Raw genomic sequence first — 25,781 nt, 5'->3', positions numbered from 1 at the left:
TATTCAGGAAAAAACGCATACGCCCTTTTTGGCCAAGTGCATCATTGTGGACGTTCTGCCTCTTTTCCTATGCTTTCAATGCAATTCCAGTCTACCTCCTGAAATCGGTTTCCTGCAATTCTGCCCCGCTTTCAAGTCCTCTTGGCAGCCTTACTTCAGTCTATTTTTGGACGATAGCTGTCATTTATAACTCTGCAGGTTTGTGAATTACAGTGCCCCTGAGCTCCTTTCTTCAACTCGCTTTCTTTTGAGCTGGCCGCAACACCGCAGGATGGCTTCAGGCCCTAATCTGGTTCCGGCACGGCACACTGATCCTTTGGTTATTTCCTCTTCCTGGTGGGAAAGGAGAGTTAAATTTGCCCGTCCAGACACCTCCAGCTAGCCTCTCATTGGTTCTTGCTATTCCTGTTCATCTTCCACAGAAATTGCAAACTGGGCCAAACAGGAGGTTAAAGGCGCTGACTTTCCAAGTGGGAGAGTGTTAGTAAAGCGTCTGGAATGTTGCACCCGAGTACCAGGGGAGGAAAACTGAGACATATTTGAACACGTCTCCCATTCACATGGTTTATAATACTTGGGTTCCACATGCATGTTTTAGCTGAAGGAAGAATACCTTAAACCTGGGTAGTTGAAACCCGTGGAATGGGTACCATGCAATATGACTTCAAAGGGTCTTCATTTGCTCACCGAACCTCTCCAATCCTATCACTGCTGCGTTTATGCCCCTGTACACATGCTTGATTCTCTTTCGGAGACATAGCAATCCATAGGTTTTAAGATACTTACTAGTTAGGTACATTCTTAGGCGTTTAATATGCGGTGTTGAGTCCATTTCGTTGAGCAAGGAGTAGCTCTTGTCTATTCCATATTTGGCTTAAGGAACTTTATCTGTGCTCATTTCAATCTCTGGTTTTATGCAGCACCCCAACTCACCTTTCCCCTTAAGCAAGCATAAGTTGGTTTTCTAAATTTGAGACCCTGTTCTGTTCTGTAATTTAGTTCCTGTGTAGCCAAGTTTACATTCCGTGTATTACTGATATCTTATGATGTTTCTTTTTCTGTGTGACTTATTTCAGTTAGAATCATCATACCTGAATCCACTCATTGTGCTGCTAAGGGCCTGATGACACAGATTTCATTGCTGAGTGATATTGCTTTGTAAGTAAATACCACAACTTCTTTATCCATTTTTCACTTTCTGCGATGTTGAACTTGTACTGTAAACGAGGTTCTTGTAAACAGAGCCGTTCCAAACTTTGGGGTGGCTGTGTCTTTTTCATTTTAATTTCCCTAAGCTATAGGACCATAAGTGGAAGTGCCCTAGGTTCTGTTGCTTTGTTTTTTAGATGTTTCAGGAAACACCATACACTTCTCCCGAGTGGTTGTTGGCAATTTACATCCCGCCCATCAGCATAACAAGGCTCCCAGTTCTCCATGGCCTGTCCTGCCTTTCTGGATTTTACACTTTTTTCAGATGGCCCTTTTGACCGGGGGGAAGTGAGACTTCATTGTAGTGCAGATTTCCTTTGCAAGCTTGCTTGGTTGGCCAAAAAGGGCGTATGCGTTTTTTCCTGAATATATTCAGGAAAAAACGCATACGCCCTTTTTGGCCAAGTGCATCATTGTGGACGTTCTGCCTCTTTTCCTATGCTTTCAATGCAATTCCAGTCTACCTCCTGAAATCGGTTTCCTGCAATTCTGCCCCGCTTTCAAGTCCTCTTGGCAGCCTTACTTCAGTCTATTTTTGGACGATAGCTGTCATTTATAACTCTGCAGGTTTGTGAATTACAGTGCCCCTGAGCTCCTTTCTTTAACTCGCTTTCTTGTGAGCTGGCTGCAACACCGCAGGATGTCTTCAGGCCCTAATCTTGTTCTGGCACGGCACGCTGAGCCTTTGGTTAATTCCTCTTCCTGGTCGGAAATGAGAGTTAAATTTGCCCATCCAGACACCTCCAGCTAGTCTCTCATTGGTTCTCGCTATTCCTGTTCATCTTCCGCAGAAATTGCAAAGTGGGCCAAACAGGAGGTTTAAGGGACTGACTCTCCAAGTGGGGAGAGTGTTAGTAAAGCGTCTGGAATGTTGCACCCGAGTACCAGGGTACAAAAACTGAGACATATATGAACACGTCTCCCGATCACATGGTTGATCATACTCTAGGTTCCACATGCATATTTTAGCTGAACGAAAAATACCTTAAACCTGGGTAGTTGAAACCCGTGGAATGGGTACCATGCAATATGACTTCAAAGGGTCTTCATTTGCTCACCGAACCTCTCCAATCCTATCACTGCTGCGTTTATGCCCCTGTACACATGCTTGATTCTCTTTCGGAGACATAGCAATCCATAGGTTTTAAGATACTTACTAGTCAGGTACATTCTTAGGCGTTTAATATGCGGTGTTGAGTCCATTTCGTTGAGCAAGGAGTAGCTCTTGTCTATTCCATATTTGGCTTAAGGAACTTTATCTGTGCTCATTTCAATCTGGTTTTATGCAGCACCCCAACTCACCTTTCCCCTTAAGCAAGCATAAGTTGGTTTTCTAAATTTGAGACCCTGTTCTGTTCTGTAATTCAGTTCCTGTGTAGCCAAGTTTACATTCCGTGTATTACTGATATCTTTTTTTTTTTTTTGCCGTAACTACCTTTATTGGTATCGCTTGTGTATCAGTTCATCAAAACCTTTGTTTCATATTTCTCGTCTTAATCCCCTGAAAGTTCCAGATGGGCAAAAATACTTTTAAATACGCAGCTGGCTTCTGTCTTATGTGCTTAATATTATACATTTGTTGCTTGTTTTGCACATGTCTATGGCTGCACTACTTGCAAGACGAAAGTCACATATAAAAATACAGACTAATCGAAACACAAAAGTCAGCCATTGTCTAGAATGTGCTTTACAATACAGAGCTTGCAGACAACACAGACTATATATATAAGTCATCTGTCTGAAAACAGAAAGTAGTGTCTCAGACTGACTCCGGAGAAAGTTGCTGACACACAGGGAAACTCACTGATGATTCTCCTTTATGTTTATTAGATAGATCAATACCAAATTATTTCACATATATTATATTCAATATCTATATATATATATCTTGTAACCAAATTCTGGTTTAAAAGTCACAAACCAACATGTAAATACAAAATGTTAGGAAAGGTTTAACATACATAGGGGAAAACATGTCTTATGCCTCGCAAAGACTTTCTACAATCTAGCATAAAGGCAAATGTGGTTGAAAAAAAAGGAAATCCATATACAATTACAGAAAAACATTTAGTCAAGCCACCTAATATAAAATATTTCAGATATCATGTCCAAAAACGTCCACGTGTTGCAGAGGTCTCTACAAATCAATTAGAATGACGTCAACAAGATCTGCAAACCGAAGTCTTAGCAAGTAAACGTGACTCATGCTTTTCTCTCTGAGACAATGAGGCTTGACGTTCAGTTAAAGGCAGGTAAACACGACTATGAAGAAACCCTTCTTTACAACAGCTTAACGGTACCCATTTAGGGCAATATACCCGCTTTCCCAGCTATGTGTGCACGCAGTGTTCTGTGATAAAATGACTCAGTTACTTTAAAAAAGCATAAATGGCAAAACAAAATAACCAGAACTCCGCGAAGCTGGTAAAACCACAAAGACACTGAAATCCAGCAACTCCTGAGAGGCTGAGAGATCAAATGAATCATAAAATCTGGATGACTCTGATTTGGGGTTTAACTTTGGTTAAAACTGAAAAGTCTGAAAAGAACCAATGTTTTGGAAGAAGCAGTGTCACTTGTAAACATCCTGCCACCTAACTAAAAGGACAGCCTCTTCTTCTAGACCCACGACTTAATAAGACAGGAAGCTCTCAACACACAGCGCTGGAGAAGATGGATTCCACAAGTCAAACTTGAGTGAAACTGTTCTAATGCAATGTACCAAACACGCGTTTGTTCTTAGGAAAAATTACAAAACTAACAAATATTTTTCTCCAGAATTATAAAAGATAAAATCTATGAATCAGTACTGTTATGTGATTACAGAACAATAGCCAACTGAAAAAAAAAACAAAACACCAACCCACAGGCCGTCTACACCGTCCCCAATCCATTTCCTGCAGCCAGTACTTCCCACCTGCTCTGAGGACTGAGCTTTAGACACCGTTGACTGTATTTAAAGTTGAGTCAACAGTACTCTCTGTCTCTGGGGCAAAAGTAATGCAGCTCATTACTTACACACAACACTTGTTTCATTCTTCAGGACTTTCTTTGACGGGATTACTCAATGTTGGTTACTTTAAAGGTAACAAAAGGTGTCAGAAAAAAATGCCTTGGAATTCTTTTGCAATTCCACAAAGACACCTGGCAATCTGATACGTTCATTCCTCTCCCCATCACAATTTTTGTTTTTTAAAATTACAATTGACAACTCACGTAAGATGTAATTAATTTACTTAAAATAAGAGAGGGCTTTTCAATCAAGTATCCACGTTGCAAATAACTAAAACATTTAGTTAAATCTTTTAAATTAATCTTTTAATAAATCTTTAATTACTCGGTGCCAGTAATTAAGAGGTTGATTCCATAAAATTCAAACTTGCACATAGGCGTGTCCCACTCAGAAAAGATTTCATACACTTAGCAACTTGTGCTTTTTGTCTCACCTTTTATAAGAAACACAGATTAATTTCAACTTCAGTTTTCCTTTCTGATGCAGACACGTGTACCTTGTGTAAGAAACGGTCTCCAGGCCACCTCCACGTGTAGACCTCAGCATTTCCTGAGAGTGTGAAGTCAACCCCTCCTCCAGGAGACTCTCGCCCTTTTGAGACATTCCCCCTTGCACCTTATGTTTGTCAGACTATGTTTACAGAAATCAGATGACTGGATGAAAACTCTACAGGACAGTCAAGGACAGACGAGAAGACGAGATGCAGAGCGGGAGCCCCTTCCTCCTCCAGTGCACCTGCTGCGGGCAGCCCTCCAGGAAGGCTTGGCCTCCTCCCCTGGACCACAGACTTACTTTTCTCTGTAATAAAGCAGGTAGTACTTCAGGGGATCTGGCAGAGGGAGGCTCAGGACCTTCTCACGCAGGAAGTTCACCGGGGGCTCGGGCTTGGTGTCCGGCGGGGTTGTCACCTCTTCTTCTTGCCGCTCGTCTTCCAGGTCTCCGCAGCTGGTGTCATCAGAGGGGTTGGAGAGCCGACTGGCAAACACCTCTTTGTCCAAAAAGACAATCGTTTCCATTCGGCGGCGGCGAACTCTCCTCCGTTTAAACCTGGGAGTGTTCTTCAGTCCGTTCCCGTTTTTGTTCACAGCTTCCTGGTGGATGACCTTCTTAATGGTGCCCCGGATGGCAATGCGCGCCAGGTCCTGGAGGCTGCGAACCGCCAGGGGTGTGGACAAGTCGTGATTCTCCTGACTCCGACTGGCAGGGCTGGACGAGTGGAGCAAAAGACACAGCCAGAATCTTTTTGGTTTCCCAGGCGGAAGGACCCGTCCGAGTTATCTTAGTCAACTTCTCTTCCAGCGGCATGACCAGGACGCCCCCGACTTTGAGGAGGCTCTTCATGTACCCCTCGTGCTGCTTCTGCACGCCTGCCCCGCAGTACACCCGGTCATACTGAGAGCAGCCTGGAGAGATCTCCAGGCAATTGCTGGTGACGAAGGAGGGCTCGCAGAAGTCAAACTTGTCGAAGCTGTCACTCGTCCTGATGAAAAAGTCCAGCTTCTGCTTCGCATACTCTGTCACATCTGAATGGAGTTCCACCCCATGGTTCACACCAAAAGGACCGAGGATGAGCCCCACCATGGAGCTGAGGTAGCCGGTGCCGCTGCCCAGGTTCAGGAAGGAAAGGCCAGGCTGCAGGTCCAGGGCCTCCATCACCTCCGAATAGATGCACGGAGCAGAGAGGTGGATGTTCCCGTGCTTCCACGCCAGGTCCTTGTACGCGTTCTCCTTAAACTCCTCGAGGTAATAGTCGGCGCGGTCAACAGCTCGGAAGGCCTGCTCCACCAGCTCGGAGCGGATGTACTGCGCCGCCTTCAGATGGTCTATCAGCTCGTCGTTGTCTTCACCAGCACTCACCGCGCCTCCCATCTTCGGGACCGCGCTTACAGAAAGCTGCCGCTGGAGAGACCTCAGGAACCCCCGGAACGCTGGAGGGCGGACCCCCGGGGAGGGGGGAGGGGCGACGGGAGACGCCTGGGACGCGGAGGGGTGTTTATGCTTGGGGGTGGGGAACGAGAGGACAGCGGAAGAGGACAGGAAGACGGGGAGAGGAGAATGCGGCCCTGGGGGAGGGTCCGGGAGCCCGGGACCACGGGAAGGGGAGGGGTGGAGAGGAGGGAGAGAGGGGGAGGGGGCCGAGGGGCCGCACCGCCCCCAAACCCCGCTGCAGGCCGGGCCGTGGGCGGCGGCGGCGGCGGCGGCGGCTCAGTACCTCCTGGCTCGGCGGGCCCGCGGAATCGGCCGCTGGGCCGCACCTGCAGCTCTTCCGGCGCCCCTCGCCAGTCCGCCTCCCACTACGCAGCCCCGACCTCCGCCCTACTGATATCTTATGATGTTTCTTTTTCTATGTGACTTATTTCAGTTAGAATCATCATACCTGAATCCACTCATTGTGCTGCTAAGGGCCTGATGACACAGATTTCATTGCTGAGTGATATTGCTTTGTAAGTAAATACCACAACTTTTTTATCCATTTTTCACTTTCTGCGATGTTGAACTTGTACTGTAAACGAGGTTCTTGTAAACAGAGCCGTTCCAAACTTTGGGGTGGCTGTGTCTTTTTGATTTTAAATTCCCTAAGCTATAGGACCATAAGTGGAAGTGCCCTAGGCTCTGTTGCTTTGTTTTTTAGATGTTTCAGGAAACAGCATACACTTCTCCCGAGTGGTTTTTGGCAATTTACATCCCGCCCTTCAGCATAACAAGGCTCCCAGTTCTCCATGGCCTGTCCTGCCTTTCTGGATTTTACACTTTTTTCAGATGGCCCTTTTGACCGGGGGGAAGTGAGACTTCATTGTAGTGCAGATTTCCTTTGCAAGCTTGCTTGGTTGGCCAAAAAGGGCGTATGCGTTTTTTCCTGAATATATTCAGGAAAAAACGCATACGCCCTTTTTGGCCAAGTGCATCATTGTGGACGTTCTGCCTCTTTTCCTATGCTTTCAATGCAATTCCAGTCTACCTCCTGAAATCGGTTTCCTGCAATTCTGCCCCGCTTTCAAGTCCTCTTGGCAGCCTTACTTCAGTCTATTTTTGCACGATTGCTGTCATTTATAACTCTGCAGGTTTGTGAATTACAGTGCCCCTGAGCTCCTTTCTTCAACTCGCTTTCTTGTGACCTGGCCGCAACACCGCAGGATGGCTTCAGGCCCTAATCTGGTTTCGGAACGGCACACTGAGCCTTTGGTTAATTCCTCTTCCTGGTGGGAAATAAGAGTTCAATTGGCCCGCCCAGACACCTCCAGCTAGCCTCTCATTGGTTCTCGCTATTCCTGTTCATCTTCCGCAGAAATTGCAAACTGGGCCAAACAGGAGGTTAAAGGTGCTGACTCTCCAAGTGGGGAGAGTGTTAGTAAAGCGTCTGGAATGTTGCACCCGAGTACCAGGGGAGGAAAACTGAGACATATTTGAACACGTCTCCCGTTCACATGGTTGATCATACTTGGGTTCCACATGCATGTTTTAGCTGAAGGAAGAATCCCTTAAACCTGGAGAGTTGAGACCCGTGGAATGGGTACCATGCAATATGACTTCAAAGGGTCTTCATTTGCTCACCGAACCTCTCCAATCCTATCACTGCTGCGTTTATGCCCCTGTACACATGCTTGATTCTCTTTCGGAGACATAGCAATCCATAGGTTTTACGATACTTACTAGTCAGGTACATTCTTAGGCGTTTAATATGCGGTGTTGAGTCCATTTCGTTGAGCAAGGAGTAGCTCTTGTCTATTCCATATTTGACTTAAGGAACTTTATCTGTGCTCATTTCAATCTCTGGTTTTATGCAGCACCCCAACTCACCTTTCCTCTTAAGCAAGCATAAGTTGGTTTTCTAAATTTGAGACCCTGTTCTGTTCTGTAATTCAGTTCCTGTGTAGCCAAGTTTACATTCCGTGTATTACTGATATCTTATGATGTTTCTTTTTCTGTGTGACTTATTTCAGTTAGAATCATCATACCTGAATCCACTCATTGTGCTGCTAAGGGCCTGATGACATAGATTTCATTGCTGAGTGATATTGCTTTGTAAGTAAATACCACAACTTCTTTATCCATTTTTCACTTTCTGCGATGTTGAACTTGTACTGTAAACGAGGTTCTTGTAAACAGAGGCGTCCCAAACTTTGGGGTGGCTGTGTCTTTTTGATTTTAATTTCCCTAAGCTATAGGACCATAAGTGGAAGTGCCCTAGGCTCTGTTGCTTTGTTTTTTAGATGTTTCAGGAAACACCATACACTTCTCCCGAGTGTCTGTTGGCAATTTACATCCCGCCCATCAGCATAACAAGGCTCCCAGTTCTCCATGTCCTGTCCTGCCTTTCTGGATTTTACACTTTTTTCAGATGGCCCTTTTGACCGGGGGGAAGTGAGACTTCATTGTAGTGCAGATTTCCTTTGCAAGCTTGCTTGGTTGGCCAAAAAGGGCGTATGCGTTTTTTCCTGAATATATTCAGGAAAAAACGCATACGCCCTTTTTGGCCAAGTGCATCACTGTGGACGTTCTGCCTCTTTTCCTATGCTTTCAATGCAATTCCTGTCTACCTCCTGAAATCGGTTTCCTGCAATTCTGCCCCTCTTTCAAGTCCTCTTGGCAGCCTTACTTCAGTCTATTTTTGGATGATAGCTGTCATTTATAACTCTGCAGGTTTGTGAATTACAGTGCCCCTGAGCTCCTTTCTTCAACTCGCTTTCTTGTGAGCTGGCCGCAACACCGCAGGATGGCATCATTGTGCCAATCGGTTTCCTGCAATTCTGCCCCACTTTCAAGTCCTCTTGGCAGCCTTACTTCAGTCTCTTTTTGGACGATAGCTGTCATTTATAACTCTGCAGGTTTGTGAATTGCAGTGCCCCTGAGCTCCTTTCTTCAACTCGCTTTCTTGTGACCTGGCCGCAACACCGCAGGATGGCTTCAGGCCATAATCTGGTTCCGGCACGGCATGCTGAGCCTTTGGTTAATTCCTCTTCCTGGTGGGAAATGAGAGTTAAATTTGCCCGTCCAGACATCTCCAGCTAGCCTCTAATTGGTTCTTGCTATTCCTGTTCATCTTCCGCAGAAATTGCAAACTGGGCCAAACAGGAGGTTAAAGGGACTGACTCTCCAAGTGGGGAGAGTGTTAGTAAAGCGTCTGGAATGTTGCACCCGAGTACCAGGGGAGGAAAACTGAGACATATTTGAACACGTCTCCCGTTCACATGGTTGATCATACTCTGGGTTCCACATGCATGTTTTAGCTGAAGGAAGAATACCTTAAACCTGGAGAGTTGAGACCCGTGCAATGGGTACCATGCAATATGACTTCAAAGGGTCTTCATTTGCTCACCGAACCTCTCCAATCCTATCATGGCTGCGTTTATGCCCCTGTACACACGCTTGATTCTCTTTTGGAGACCTAGCAATCCATAGGTTTTAAGATACTTACTAGTCAGGTACATTCTTAGGCGTTTAATATGGGGTTTTGAGTCCATTTCGTTGAGCAAGGAGTAGCTCTGGTCTATTCCATATTTGGCTTAAGGAACTTCATCTGTGCTCATTTCAATCTCTGGTTTTATGCAGCACCCCAACTCACCTTTCCCCTTAAGCAAGCATAAGTTGGTTTTCTAAATTTGAGACCCTGTTCTGTTTTGGAATGCAGTTCCTGTGTAGCCAAGTTTACATTCCGTGTATTAGTGATATCTTATGATGTTTCTTTTTCTGTGTGACTTATTTCAGTTAGAATCATCATACCTGAATCCACTCATTATGCTGCTACGGGCCTGATGACACAGATTTCATTGCTGAGTGATACTGCATTGTACGTAAGTACCACAAGTTCTTTATCCATTTTTCACTTTCTGTGATATTGAACTTGTACGGTAAACGAGGTTCTTGTAAACGGAGGCGTCCCAAACTTTGGGGTGGCTGTGTCTTTTTGATTTTAATTTCCCTAAGCTATAGGACCATAAGTGGAAGTGCCCTAGGCTCTGTTGCTTTGTTTTTTAGATGTTTCAGGAAACACCATACACTTCTCCCAAGTGGTTGTTGGCAATTTACATCCCGCCCATCAGCATAACAAGGCTCCCAGTTCTCCATGGCCTGTCCTGCCTTTCTGGATTTTACACTTTTTTCAGATGGCCCTTTTGACCGGGGGGAAGTGAGACTTCATTGTAGTGCAGATTTCCTTTGCAAGCTTGCTTGGTTGGCCAAAAAGGGCGTATGCGTTTTTTCCTGAATATATTCAGGAAAAAACGCATACGCCCTTTTTGGCCAAGTGCATCATTGTGGACGTTCTGCCTCTTTTCCTATGCTTTCAATGCAATTCCAGTCTACCTCCTGAAATGGGTTCCCTGCAATTCTGCCCCGCTTTCAAGTCCTCTTGGCAGCCTTACTTCAGTCTATTTTTGGACGATAGCTGTCATTTATAACTCTGCAGGTTTGTGAATTACAGTGCCCCTGAGCTCCTTTCTTCAACTCGCTTTCTTGTGACCTGGCCGCAACACCGCAGGATGGCTTCAGGCCCTAATCTGGTTCCGGCCCGGCATGCTGAGCCTTTGGTTAATTCCTCTTCCTGGTGGGAAATGAGAGTTAAATTTGCCCGTCCAGACACCTGCAGCTAGCCTCTCATTGGTTCTCGATATTCCTGTTCATCTTCCGCAGAAATTGCAAACTGGGCCAAACAGGACGTTAAAGACGCTGACTCCCCAAGTGGGGAGAGTGTTAGTAAAGCGTCTGGAATGTTGCACCCGAGTACCAGGGGATGAAAACTGAGACATATTTGAACACGTCTCCCGATCACATGGTTGATCATACTCTGGGTTCCACATGCATGTTTTAGCTGAAGGAAGAATACCTAAAACCTGGGTAGTTGAAACCCGTGGAATGGGTACCATGCAATATGACTTCAAAGGGTCTTCATTTGCTCACCGAACCTCTCCAATCCTATCACTGCTGCGTTTATGCCCCTGTACACATGCTTGATTCTCTTTCGGAGACATAGCAATCTATAGGTTTTAAGATACTTACTAGTCAGGTACATTCTTAGGCGTTTAATATGCGGTGTTGAGTCCATTTCGTTGAGCAAGGAGTAGCTCTTGTCTATTCCATATTTGGCTTAAGGAACTTTATCTGTGCTCATTTCAATCTCTGGTTTTATGCAGCACCCCAACTCACCTTTCCCCTTAAGCAAGCATAAGTTGGTTTTCTAAATTTGAGACCCTGTTCTGTTCTGTAATTCAGTTCCTGTGTAGCCAAGTTTACATTCCGTGTATTAGTGATATCTTATGATGTTTCTTTTTCTGTGTGACTTATTTCAGTTAGAATCATCGTACCTGAATCCACTCATTATGCTGCTACGGGCCTGATGACATAGATTTCATTGCTGAGTGATACTGCATTGTACGTAAGTACCACAAGTTCTTTATCCATTTTTCACTTTCTGTGATATTGAACCTGTACGGTAAACGAGGTTCTTGTAAACAGAGGCGTCCCAAACTTTGGGGTGGCTGTGTCATTTTGATTTTAATTTCCCTAAGCTATAGGACCATAAGTGGCTGTGCCCTAGGCTCTGTTGCTTTGTTTTTTAGATGTTTCAGGAAACACCATAAACTTCTCCCGAGTGTCTGTTGGCAATTTACATCCCGCCCATCAGCATAACAAGGCTCCCAGTTCTCCATGGCCTGTCCTGCCTTTCTGGATTTTACACTTTTTTCAGATGGCCCTTTTGACCGGGGGGAAGTGAGACTTCATTGTAGTGCAGATTTCCTTTGCAAGCTTGCTTGGTTGGCCAAAAAGGGCGTATGCGTTTTTTCCTGAATATATTCAGGAAAAAACGCATACGCCCTTTTTGGCCAAGTGCATCATTGTGGACGTTCTGCCTCTTTTCCTATGCTTTCAATGCAATTCCAGTCTACCTCCTGAAATCGGTTTCCTGCAATTCTGCCCCGCTTTCAAGTCCTCTTGGCAGCCTTACTTCAGTCTATTTTTGGATGATAGCTGTCGTTTATAACTCTGCAGGTTTGTGAATTACAGTGCCCCTGAGCTCCTTTCTTCAACTCGCTTTCTTGTGACCTGGACGCAACACCACAGGATGGCTTCAGGCCCTAATCTGGTTCCGGCCCGGCATGCTGAGCCTTTGGTTAATTCCTCTTCCTGGTGGGAAATGAGAGTTAAATTTGCACGTCCAGACACCTCCAGCTAGCCTCTCATTGGTTCTCGCTATTCTTGTTCATATTCCGCAGAAATTGCAAACTGGGCCAAACAGGAGGTTAAAGGGACTAACTCTCCAAGTCGGGAGAGTGTTAGTAAAGCATCTGGAATGTTGCACCCGAGTACCAGGGTACGAAAACTGAGACATATTTGAACACGTCTCCCGATCACATGGTTGATCATACTCTAGGTTCCACATGCATGTTTTAGCTGAAGGAAGAATACCTTAAATCTGGGTAGGTGAAACCCTTGTAATGGGTACCATGCAATATGACTTCAAAGGGTCTTCATTTGCTCACCGAACCTCTACAGTCCTATCACTGCTGCGTTTATGCCCCTGTACACATGCTTGATTCTCTTTCGGAGACATAACAATCCATAGGTTTTAAGATACTTACTAGTCAGGTACATTCTTAGGCGTTTAATATGCGGTGTTGAGTCCATTTCGTTGAGCAAGGAGTAGCTCTTGTCTATTCCATATTTGGCTTAAGGAACTTTATCTGTGCTCATTTCAATCTCTGGTTTTATGCAGCACCCCAACTCACCTTTACCCTTAAGCAAGCATAAGTTGGTTTTCTGAATTTGAGACCCTGTTCTGTTCTGTAATTCAGTTCCTGTGTAGCCAAGTTTCCATTCCGTGTATTACTGATATCTTATGATGTTTCTTTTTCTGTGTGACTTATTTCAGTTAGAATCATCATACCTGAATCCACTCATTGTGCTGCTAAGGGGCTGATGACATAGATTTCATTGCTGAGTGATATTGCTTTGTAAGTGAATACCACAACTTCTTTATCCATTTTTCACTTTCTGCGATGTTGAACTTGTACTGTAAACGAGGTTCTTGTAAACAGAGCCGTTCCAAACGTTGGGGTGGCTGTGTCTTTTTGATTTTAATTTCCCTAAGCTATAGGACCATAAGTGGAAGTGCCCTAGGCTCTGTTGCTTTGTTTTTTAGATGTTTCAGGAAACACCATACACTTCTCCCAAGTGTCTGTTGGCAATTTACATCCCGCCCATCAGCATAACAAGGCTCCCAGTTCTCCATGGCCTGTCCTGCCTTTCTGGACTTTACACTTTTTTCAGATGGCCCTTTTGACCGGGGGGAAGTGAGACTTCATTGTAGTGCAGATTTCCTTTGCAAGCTTGCTTGGTTGGCCAAAAAGGGCGTATGCGTTTTTTCCTGAATATATTCAGGAAAAAACGCATATGCCCTTTTTGGCCAAGTGCATCATTGTGGACGTTCTGCCTCTTTTCCTATGCTTTCAATGCAATTCCAGTCTACCTCCTGAAATGGGTTTCCTGCAATTCTGCCCCACTTTCAAGTCCTCTTGGCAGCCTTACTTCAGTCTATTTTTGGACGATAGCTGTCATTTATAATGCTGCAGGTTTGTGAATTACAGTGCCCCTGAGCTCCTTTCTTCAACTCGCTTTCTTGTGACCTGGCCGCAACACCGCAGGATGTCTTCAGGCCCTAATCTGGTTCTGGCACGGCACGCTGAGCCTTTGGTTAATTCCTCTTCCTGGTGGGAAATGAGAGTTAAATTTGCCCATCCAGACACCTCCAGCTAGTCTCTCATTGGTTCTCGCTATTCCTGTTCATCTTCCACAGAAATTGCAAACTGGGCCAAACAGGAGGTTAAAGGGACTGACTCTCCAAGTGGGGAGAGTGTTAATAAAGCGTCTGGAATGTTGCACCCGAGTACCAGGGTACGAAAACTGAGACATATTTGAACACGTCTCCCGATCACATGGTTGATCATACTCTAGGTTCCACATGCATGTTTTAGCTGAAGGAAGAATACCTTAAACCTGGGTAGTTGAAACCCGTGGAATGGGTACCATGCAATATGACTTCAAAGGGTCTTCATTTGCTCACGAACCTCTCCAATCCTATCACTGCTGCGTTTATGCCCCTGTACACATGCTTGATTCTCTTTCGGAGACATAGCAATCCATAGGTTTTAAGATACTTACTAGTCAGGTACATTCTTAGGCATTTAATATGCGGTGTTGAGTCCATTTCGTTGAGCAAGGAGTAGCTCTTGTCTATTCCATATTTGGCTTAAGGAACTTTATCTGTGCTCATTTCAATCTCTGGTTTTATGCAGCACCCCAACTCACCTTTCTCCTTAAGCAAGCATAAGTTGGTTTTCTAAATTTGAGACCCTCTTCTGTTCTGTAATTCAGTTCCTGTGTAGCCAAGTTTACATTCCGTGTATTAGTGATATCTTATGATGTTTCTTTTTCTGTGTGACTTATTTCAGTTAGAATCATCATACCTGAATCCACCCATGATGCTGCTACGGGCCTGATGACATAGATTTTATTGCTGAGTGATACTGCATTGTATGTAAGTACCACAAGTTCTTTATCCATTTTTCACTTTCTGTGATATTGAACTTGTACGGTAAACGAGGTTCTTGTAAACAGAGGCGTCCCAAACTTTGGGGTGGCTGTGTCTTTTTGATTTTAATTTCCCTAAGCTATAGGACCATAAGTGGAAGTGCCCTAGGCTCTGTTGCTTTGTTTTTTAGATGTTTCAGGAAACACCATACACTTCTCCCGAGTGTCTGTTGGCAATTTACATCCCGCCCATCAGCATAACAAGGCTCCCAGTTCTCCATGGCCTGTCCTGCCTTTCTGGATTTTACACTTTTTTCAGATGGCCCTTTTGACCGGGGGGAAGTGAGACTTCATTGTAGTGCAGATTTCCTTTGCAAGCTTGCTTGGTTGGCCAAAAAGGGCGTATGCGTTTTTTCCTGAATATATTCAGGAAAAAACGCATACGCCCTTTTTGGCCAAGTGCATCATTGTGGACGTTCTGCCTCTTTTCCTATGCTTTCAATGCAATTCCAGTCTACCTCCTGAAATCGGTTTCCTGCAATTCTGCCCCGCTTTCAAGTCCTCTTGGCAGCCTTACTTCAGTCTATTTTTGGACGATAGCTGTCATTTATAACTCTGCAGGTTTGTGAATTACAGTGCCCCTGAGCTCCTTTCTTCAACTCGCTTTCTTGTGAGCTGGCCGAAACACCGCAGGATGTCTACAGGCCCTAATCTGGTTCCGGCACGGCACGCTGAGCCTTTGGTTAATTCCTCTTCCTGGTGGGAAATGAGAGTTAAATTTGCCCGTCCAGACACCTCCAGCTAGTCTCTCATTGGTTCTCGCTATTCCTGTTCATCTTCCGCAGAAATTGCAAACTGGGCCCAACAGGAGGTTAAAGGGACTGACTCTCCAAGTCGGGAGAGTGTTAGTAAAGCGTCTGGAATGTTGCACCCGAGTACCAGGGTACGAAAACTGAGACATATTTGAACACGTCTCCCGATCACATGGTTGATCATACTCTAGGTTCCACATGCATGTTTTAGCTGAAGGAAGAATACCTTAAACCTGGGTAGTTGAAACCCGTGGAATGGGTACCATGCAATATGACTTCAAAGGGTCTTCATTTGCTCACCGAACCTCTCCAATCCTATCACTGCTGCGTTTATGCCCCTGTACACATGCTTGATTCTCTTTCGGAGACATAGCAATCCATAGGTTTTAAGATACTTACTAGTCAGGTACATTCTTAGGCGTTTAATATGCGGTGTTGAGTCCATTTCGTTGAGCAAGGAGTAGCTCTTGTCTATTCCATATTTGGCTTAAGGAACTTTATCTGTGCTCATTTCAATCTGGTTTTATGCAGCACCCCAACTCACCTTTCCCCTTAAGCAAGCATAAGTTGGTTTTCTAAATTTGAGACCCTGTTCTGTTCTGTAATTCAGTTCCTGTGTAGCCAAGTTTACATTCCGTGTATTACTGATATCTTTTTTTTTTTTTTGCCGTAACTACCTTTATTGGTATCGCTTGTGTATCAGTTCATCAAAACCTTTGTTTCATATTTCTCGTCTTAATCCCCTGAAAGTTCCAGATGGGCAAAAATACTTTTAAATACGCAGCTGGCTTCTGTCTTATGTGCTTAATATTATGCATTTGTTGCTTGTTTTGCACATGTCTATGGCTGCACTACTTGCAAGACGAAAGTCACATATAAAAATACAGACTAATCGAAACACAAAAGTCAGCCATTGTCTAGAATGTGCTTTACAATACAGAGCTTGCAGACAACACAGACTATATATATAAGTCATCTGTCTGAAAACAGAAAGTAGTGTCTCAGACTGACTCCGGAGAAAGGTGCTGACACACAGGGAAACTCACTGATGATTCTCCTTTATGTTTATTAGATAGATCAATACCAAATTATTTCACATATATTATATTCAATATCTATATATATATATCTTGTAACCAAATTCTGGTTTAAAAGTCACAAACCAACATGTAAATACAAAATGTTAGGAAAGGTTTAACATACATAGGGGAAAACATGTCTTATGCCTCGCAAAGACTTTCTACAATCTAGCATAAAGGCAAATGTGGTTGAAGAAAAAGGAAATCCATATACAATTACAGAAAAACATTTAGTCAAGCCACCTAATATAAAATATTTCAGATATCATGTCCAAAAACGTCCACGTGTTGCAGAGGTCTCTACAAATCAATTAGAATGACGTCAACAAGATCTGCAAACCGAAGTCTTAGCAAGTAAACGTGACTCATGCTTTTCTCTCTGAGACAATGAGGCTTGACGTTCAGTTAAAGGCAGGTAAACACGACTATGAAGAAACCCTTCTTTACAACAGCTTAACGGTACCCATTTAGGGCAATATACCCGCTTTCCCAGCTATGTGTGCACGCAGTGTTCTGTGATAAAATGACTCAGTTACTTTAAAAAAGCATAAATGGCAAAACAAAATAACCAGAACTCCGCGAAGCTGGTAAAACCACAAAGACACTGAAATCCAGCAACTCCTGAGAGGCTGAGAGATCAAATGAATCATAAAATCTGGATGACTCTGATTTGGGGTTTAACTTTGGTTAAAACTGAAAAGTCTGAAAAGAACCAATGTTTTGGAAGAAGCAGTGTCACTTGTAAACATCCTGCCACCTAACTAAAAGGACAGCCTCTTCTTCTAGACCCACGACTTAATAAGACAGGAAGCTCTCAACACACAGCGCTGGAGAAGATGGATTCCACAAGTCAAACTTGAGTGAAACTGTTCTAATGCAATGTACCAAACACGCGTTTGTTCTTAGGAAAAATTACAAAACTAACAAATATTTTTCTCCAGAATTATAAAAGATAAAATCTATGAATCAGTACTGTTATGTGATTACAGAACAATAGCCAACTGAAAAAAAAAACAAAACACCAACCCACAGGCCGTCTACACCGTCCCCAATCCATTTCCTGCAGCCAGTACTTCCCACCTGCTCTGAGGACTGAGCTTTAGACACCGTTGACTGTATTTAAAGTTGAGTCAACAGTACTCTCTGTCTCTGGGGCAAAAGTAATGCAGCTCATTACTTACACACAACACTTGTTTCATTCTTCAGGACTTTCTTTGACGGGATTACTCAATGTTGGTTACTTTAAAGGTAACAAAAGGTGTCAGAAAAAAATGCCTTGGAATTCTTTTGCAATTCCACAAAGACACCTGGCAATCTGATACGTTCATTCCTCTCCCCATCACAATTTTTGTTTTTTAAAATTACAATTGACAACTCACGTAAGATGTAATTAATTTACTTAAAATAAGAGAGGGCTTTTCAATCAAGTATCCACGTTCCAAATAACTAAAACATTTAGTTAAATCTTTTAAATTAATCTTTTAATAAATCTTTAATTACTCGGTGCCAGTAATTAAGAGGTTGATTCCATAAAATTCAAACTTGCACATAGGCGTGTCCCACTCAGAAAAGATTTCATACACTTAGCAACTTGTGCTTTTTGTCTCACCTTTTATAAGAAACACAGATTAATTTCAACTTCAGTTTTCCTTTCTGATGCAGACACGTGTACCTTGTGTAAGAAACGGTCTCCAGGCCACCTCCACGTGTAGACCTCAGCATTTCCTGAGAGTGTGAAGTCAACCCCTCCTCCAGGAGACTCTCGCCCTTTTGAGACATTCCCCCTTGCACCTTATGTTTGTCAGACTATGTTTACAGAAATCAGATGACTGGATGAAAACTCTACAGGACAGTCAAGGACAGACGAGAAGACGAGATGCAGAGCGGGAGCCCCTTCCTCCTCCAGTGCACCTGCTGCGGGCAGCCCTCCAGGAAGGCTTGGCCTCCTCCCCTGGACCACAGACTTACTTTTCTCTGTAATAAAGCAGGTAGTACTTCAGGGGATCTGGCAGAGGGAGGCTCAGGACCTTCTCACGCAGGAAGTTCACCGGGGGCTCGGGCTTGGTGTCCGGCGGGGTTGTCACCTCTTCTTCTTGCCGCTCGTCTTCCAGGTCTCCGCAGCTGGTGTCATCAGAGGGGTTGGAGAGCCGACTGGCAAACACCTCTTTGTCCAAAAAGACAATCGTTTCCATTCGGCGGCGGCGAACTCTCCTCCGTTTAAACCTGGGAGTGTTCTTCAGTCCGTTCCCGTTTTTGTTCACAGCTTCCTGGTGGATGACCTTCTTAATGGTGCCCCGGATGGCAATGCGCGCCAGGTCCTGGAGGCTGCGAACCGCCAGGGGTGTGGACAAGTCGTGATTCTCCTGACTCCGACTGGCAGGGCTGGACGAGTGGAGCAAAAGACACAGCCAGAATCTTTTTGGTTTCCCAGGCGGAAGGACCCGTCCGAGTTATCTTAGTCAACTTCTCTTCCAGCGGCATGACCAGGACGCCCCCGACTTTGAGGAGGCTCTTCATGTACCCCTCGTGCTGCTTCTGCACGCCTGCCCCGCAGTACACCCGGTCATACTGAGAGCAGCCTGGAGAGATCTCCAGGCAATTGCTGGTGACGAAGGAGGGCTCGCAGAAGTCAAACTTGTCGAAGCTGTCACTCGTCCTGATGAAAAAGTCCAGCTTCTGCTTCGCATACTCTGTCACATCTGAATGGAGTTCCACCCCATGGTTCACACCAAAAGGACCGAGGATGAGCCCCACCATGGAGCTGAGGTAGCCGGTGCCGCTGCCCAGGTTCAGGAAGGAAAGGCCAGGCTGCAGGTCCAGGGCCTCCATCACCTCCGAATAGATGCACGGAGCAGAGAGGTGGATGTTCCCGTGCTTCCACGCCAGGTCCTTGTACGCGTTCTCCTTAAACTCCTCGAGGTAATAGTCGGCGCGGTCAACAGCTCGGAAGGCCTGCTCCACCAGCTCGGAGCGGATGTACTGCGCCGCCTTCAGATGGTCTATCAGCTCGTCGTTGTCTTCACCAGCACTCACCGCGCCTCCCATCTTCGGGACCGCGCTTACAGAAAGCTGCCGCTGGAGAGACCTCGGGAACCCCCGGAACGCTGGAGGGCGGACCCCCGGGGAGGGGGGAGGGGCGACGGGAGACGCCTGGGACGCGGAGGGGTGTTTATGCTTGGGGGTGGGGAACGAGAGGACAGCGGAAGAGGACAGGAAGACGGGGAGAGGAGAATGCGGCCCTGGGGGAGGGTCCGGGAGCCCGGGACCACGGGAAGGGGAGGGGTGGAGAGGAGGGAGAGAGGGGGAGGGGGCCGAGGGGCCGCACCGCCCCCAAACCCCGCTGCAGGCCGGGCCGTGGGCGGCGGCGGCGGCGGCGGCGGCTCAGTACCTCCTGGCTCGGCGGGCCCGCGGAATCGGCCGCTGGGCCGCACCTGCAGCTCTTCCGGCGCCCCTCGCCAGTCCGCCTCCCACTACGCAGCCCCGACCTCCGCCCTACTGATATCTTATGATGTTTCTTTTTCTATGTGACTTATTTCAGTTAGAATCATCATACCTGAATCCACTCATTGTGCTGCTAAGGGCCTGATGACACAGATTTCATTGCTGAGTGATATTGCTTTGTAAGTAAATACCACAACTTTTTTATCCATTTTTCACTTTCTGCGATGTTGAACTTGTACTGTAAACGAGGTTCTTGTAAACAGAGCCGTTCCAAACTTTGGGGTGGCTGTGTCTTTTTGATTTTAAATTCCCTAAGCTATAGGACCATAAGTGGAAGTGCCCTAGGCTCTGTTGCTTTGTTTTTTAGATGTTTCAGGAAACAGCATACACTTCTCCCGAGTGGTTTTTGGCAATTTACATCCCGCCCTTCAGCATAACAAGGCTCCCAGTTCTCCATGGCCTGTCCTGCCTTTCTGGATTTTACACTTTTTTCAGATGGCCCTTTTGACCGGGGGGAAGTGAGACTTCATTGTAGTGCAGATTTCCTTTGCAAGCTTGCTTGGTTGGCCAAAAAGGGCGTATGCGTTTTTTCCTGAATATATTCAGGAAAAAACGCATACGCCCTTTTTGGCCAAGTGCATCATTGTGGACGTTCTGCCTCTTTTCCTATGCTTTCAATGCAATTCCAGTCTACCTCCTGAAATCGGTTTCCTGCAATTCTGCCCCGCTTTCAAGTCCTCTTGGCAGCCTTACTTCAGTCTATTTTTGGACGATTGCTGTCATTTATAACTCTGCAGGTTTGTGAATTACAGTGCCCCTGAGCTCCTTTCTTCAACTCGCTTTCTTGTGACCTGGCCGCAACACCGCAGGATGGCTTCAGGCCCTAATCTGGTTTCGGAACGGCACACTGAGCCTTTGGTTAATTCCTCTTCCTGGTGTGAAATAAGAGTTCAATTGGCCCGCCCAGACACCTCCAGCTAGCCTCTCATTGGTTCTCGCTATTCCTGTTCATCTTCCACAGAAATTGCAAACTGGGCCAAACAGGAGGTTAAAGGTGCTGACTCTCCAAGTGGGGAGAGTGTTAGTAAAGCGTCTGGAATGTTGCACCCGAGTACCAGGGGAGGAAAACTGAGACATATTTGAACACGTCTCCCGTTCACATGGTTGATCATACTTGGGTTCCACATGCATGTTTTAGCTGAAGGAAGAATCCCTTAAACCTGGAGAGTTGAGACCCGTGGAATGGGTACCATGCAATATGACTTCAAAGGGTCTTCATTTGCTCACCGAACCTCTCCAATCCTATCACTGCTGCGTTTATGCCCCTGTACACATGCTTGATTCTCTTTGGGAGACATAGCAATCCATAGGTTTTACGATACTTACTAGTCAGGTACATTCTTAGGCGTTTAATATGCGGTGTTGAGTCCATTTCGTTGAGCAAGGAGTAGCTCTTGTCTATTCCATATTTGACTTAAGGAACTTTATCTGTGCTCATTTCAATCTCTGGTTTTATGCAGCACCCCAACTCACCTTTCCTCTTAAGCAAGAATAAGTTGGTTTTCTAAATTTGAGACCCTGTTCTGTTCTGTAATTCAGTTCCTGTGTAGCCAAGTTTACATTCCGTGTATTACTGATATCTTATGATGTTTCTTTTTCTGTGTGACTTATTTCAGTTAGAATCATCATACCTGAATCCACTCATTGTGCTGCTAAGGGCCTGATGACATAGATTTCATTGCTGAGTGATATTGCTTTGTAAGTAAATACCACAACTTCTTTATCCATTTTTCACTTTCTGCGATGTTGAACTTGTACTGTAAACGAGGTTCTTGTAAACAGAGGCGTCCCAAACTTTGGGGTGGCTGTGTCTTTTTGATTTTAATTTCCCTAAGCTATAGGACCATAAGTGGAAGTGCCCTAGGCTCTGTTGCTTTGTTTTTTAGATGTTTCAGGAAACACCATACACTTCTCCCGAGTGTCTGTTGGCAATTTACATCCCGCCCATCAGCATAACAAGGCTCCCAGTTCTCCATGGCCTGTCCTGCCTTTCTGGATTTTACACTTTTTTCAGATGGCCCTTTTGACCGGGGGGAAGTGAGACTTCATTGTAGTGCAGATTTCCTTTGCAAGCTTGCTTGGTTGGCCAAAAAGGGCGTATGCGTTTTTTCCTGAATATATTCAGGATAAAACGCATATGCCCTTTTTGGCCAAGTGCATCATTGTGGACGTTCTGCCTCTTTTCCTATGCTTTCAATGCAATTCCAGTCTACCTCCTGAAATCGGTTTCCTGCAATTCTGCCCCGCTTTCAAGTCCTCTTGGCAGCCTTACTTCAGTCTATTTTTGGACGATAGCTGTCATTTATAACTCTGCAGGTTTGTGAATTACAGTGCCCCTGAGCTCCTGTCTTCAACTCGCTTTCTTGTGACCTGGCCGCAACACCGCAGGATGGCTTCAGGCCCTAATCTGGTTCCGGCCCAGCATGCTGAGCCTTTGGTTAATTCCTCTTCCTGGTGGGAAATGAGAGTTAAATTTGCCCGTCCAGACACCTCCAGCTAGCCTCTCATTGGTTCTCGCTATTCCTGTTCATCTTCCGCAGAAATTGCAAACTGGGCCAAACAGGAGGTTAAAGGGACTGACTCTCCAAGTGGGGAGAGTGTTAGTAAAGCGTCTGGAATGTTCCACCCGAGTACCAGGGGAGGAAAACTGAGACATATTTGAACACGTCTCCCGATCACATGGTTGATCATACTCTAGGTTCCACATGCATGTTTTAGCTGAAGGAAGAATACCTTAAACCTGGGTAGTTGAAACCCGTGGAATGGGTACCATGCAATATGACTTCAAAGGGTCTTCATTTGCTCACCGAACCTCTCCAATCCTATCACTGCTGCGTTTATGCCCCTGTACACATGCTTGATTCTCTTTCGGAGACATAGCAATCCATAGGTTTTAAGATACTTACTAGTCAGGTACATTCTTAGGCGTTTAATATGCGGTGTTGAGTCCATTTCGTTGAGCAAGGAGTAGCTCTTGTCTATTCCATATTTGGCTTAAGGAACTTTATCTGTGCTCATTTCAATCTCAGGTTTTATGCAGCACCCCAACTCACCTTTCCTCTTAAGCAAGAATAAGTTGGTTTTCTAAATTTGAGACCCTGTTCTGTTCTGTAATTCAGTTCCTGTGTAGCCAAGTTTACATTCCGTGTATTACTGATATCTTATGATGTTTCTTTTTCTGTGTGACTTATTTCAGTTAGAATCATCATACCTGAATCCACTCATTGTGCTGCTAAGGGCCTGATGACACAGATTTCATTGCTGAGTGATATTGCTTTGTAAGTAAATACCACAACTTCTTTATCCATTTTTCACTTTCTGCGATGTTGAACTTGTACTGTAAACGAGGTTCTTGTAAACAGAGTCGTTCCAAACTTTGGGGTGGCTGTGTCTTTTTGATTTTAATTTCCCTAAGCTATAGGACCATAAGTGGAAGTGCACTAGGCTCTTTTGCTTTGTTTTTTAGATGTTTCAGGAAACACCATACACTTCTCCGGAGTGGCGGTTGGCAATTTACATCCCGCCCATCAGCATAACAAGGCTCCCAGTTCTCCATGTCCTGTCCTGCCTTTCTGGATTTTACACTTTTTTCAGATGGCCCTTTTGACCGGGGGGAAGTGAGACTTCATTGTAGTGCAGATTTCCTTTGCAAGCTTGCTTGGTTGGCCAAAAAGGGCGTATGCGTTTTTTCCTGAATATATTCAGGAAAAAACGCATACGCCCTTTTTGGCCAAGTGCATCACTGTGGACGTTCTGCCTCTTTTCCTATGCTTGAAATGCAATTCCTGTCTACCTCCTGAAATCGGTTTCCTGCAATTCTGCCCCTCTTTCAAGTCCTCTTGGCAGCCTTACTTCAGTCTATTTTTGGATGATAGCTGTCATTTATAACTCTGCAGGTTTGTGAATTACAGTGCCCCTGAGCTCCTTTCTTCAACTCGCTTTCTTGTGAGCTGGCCGCAACACCGCAGGATGGCATCATTGTGCCAATCGGTTTCCTGCAATTCTGCCCCACTTTCAAGTCCTCTTGGCAGCCTTACTTCAGTCTCTTTTTGGACGATAGCTGTCATTTATAACTCTGCAGGTTTGTGAATTGCAGTGCCCCTGAGCTCCTTTCTTCAACTCGCTTTCTTGTGACCTGGCCGCAACACCGCAGGATGGCTTCAGGCCATAATCTGGTTCCGGCACGGCATGCTGAGCCTTTGGTTAATTCCTCTTCCTGGTGGGAAATGAGAGTTAAATTTGCCCGTCCAGACATCTCCAGCTAGCCTCTCATTGGTTCTTGCTATTCCTGTTCATCTTCCGCAGAAATTGCAAACTGGGCCAAACAGGAGGTTAAAGGGACTGACTCTCCAAGTGGGGAGAGTGTTAGTAAAGCGTCTGGAATGTTGCACCCGAGTACCAGGGGAGGAAAACTGAGACATATTTGAACACGTCTCCCGTTCACATGGTTGATCATACTCTGGGTTCCACATGCATGTTTTAGCTGAAGGAAGAATACCTTAAACCTGGAGAGTTGAGACCCGTGTAATGGGTACCATGCAATATGACTTCAAAGGGTCTTCATTTGCTCACCGAACCTCTCCAATCCTATCACTGCTGCGTTTATGCCCCTGTACACACGCTTGATTCTCTTTTGGAGACCTAGCAATCCATAGGTTTTAAGATACTTACTAGTCAGGTACATTCTTAGGCGTTTAATATGGGGTTTTGAGTCCATTTCGTTGAGCAAGGAGTAGCTCTGGTCTATTCCATATTTGGCTTAAGGAACTTCATCTGTGCTCATTTCAATCTCTGGTTTTATGCAGCACCCCAACTCACCTTTCCCCTTAAGCAAGCATAAGTTGGTTTTCTAAATTTGAGACCCTGTTCTGTTTTGGAATGCAGTTCCTGTGTAGCCAAGTTTACATTCCGTGTATTAGTGATATCTTATGATGTTTCTTTTTCTGTGTGACTTATTTCAGTTAGAATCATCATACCTGAATCCACTCATTATGCTGCTACGGGCCTGATGACATAGATTTCATTGCTGAGTGATACTGCATTGTACGTAAGTACCACAAGTTCTTTATCCATTTTTCACTTTCTGTGATATTGAACTTGTACGGTAAACGAGGTTCTTGTAAACGGAGGCGTCCCAAACTTTGGGGTGGCTGTGTCTTTTTGATTTTAATTTCCCTAAGCTATAGGACCATAAGTGGAAGTGCCCTAGGCTCTGTTGCTTTGTTTTTTAGATGTTTCAACAAACACCATACACTTCTCCTGAGTGTCTGTTGGCAATTTACATCCCGCCCATCAGCATAACAAGGCTCCCAGTTCTCCATGGCCTGTCCTGCCTTTCTGGATTTTACACTTTTTTCAGATGGCCCTTTTGACCGGGGGGAAGAGAGACTTCATTGTAGTGCAGATTTCCTTTGCAAGTTTGCTTCCTTGGCCAAAAAGGGCGTATGCGTTTTTTCCTGAATATATTCAGGAAAAAACACATACGCCCTTTTTGGCCAAGTGCATCATTGTGGACGTTCTGCCTCTTTTCCTATGCTTTCAATGCAATTCCAGTCTACCTCCTGAAATCGGTTTCCTGCAATTCTGCCCCGCTTTCAAATCCTCTTGGCAGCCTTACTTCAGTCTATTTTTGGACGATAGCTG

At 45.1% G+C, this 25,781-nt stretch overlaps 2 pseudogenes across 2 annotated transcripts; both read right to left on the bottom strand.

The window, feature by feature from the left end:
- Nucleotides 1-4,833: 4,833 nt before the first annotated feature.
- LOC307181162 (protein-L-isoaspartate O-methyltransferase domain-containing protein 2-like) lies at nucleotides 4,834-19,355 on the bottom strand (annotated as a pseudogene). The gene is made up of 2 exons: nucleotides 19,273-19,355; nucleotides 4,834-6,121 (listed from the first exon to the last, which is right to left on the bottom strand). The product of its transcript is annotated as a protein-L-isoaspartate O-methyltransferase domain-containing protein 2-like (transcript).
- LOC307181163 (protein-L-isoaspartate O-methyltransferase domain-containing protein 2-like) lies at nucleotides 18,425-19,885 on the bottom strand (annotated as a pseudogene). The gene has a single exon. The product of its transcript is annotated as a protein-L-isoaspartate O-methyltransferase domain-containing protein 2-like (transcript).
- Between the last annotated feature and the right edge of the window lie 5,896 nt (nucleotides 19,886-25,781).

The sequence above is a fragment of the Stenella coeruleoalba genome, assembly GCF_951394435.1.
Source record: "Stenella coeruleoalba genome assembly, contig: scaffold_319, whole genome shotgun sequence".
Lineage (NCBI taxonomy): Eukaryota > Metazoa > Chordata > Mammalia > Artiodactyla > Delphinidae > Stenella > Stenella coeruleoalba.
This window is presented reverse-complemented; position numbering and strand designations above follow the sequence as displayed.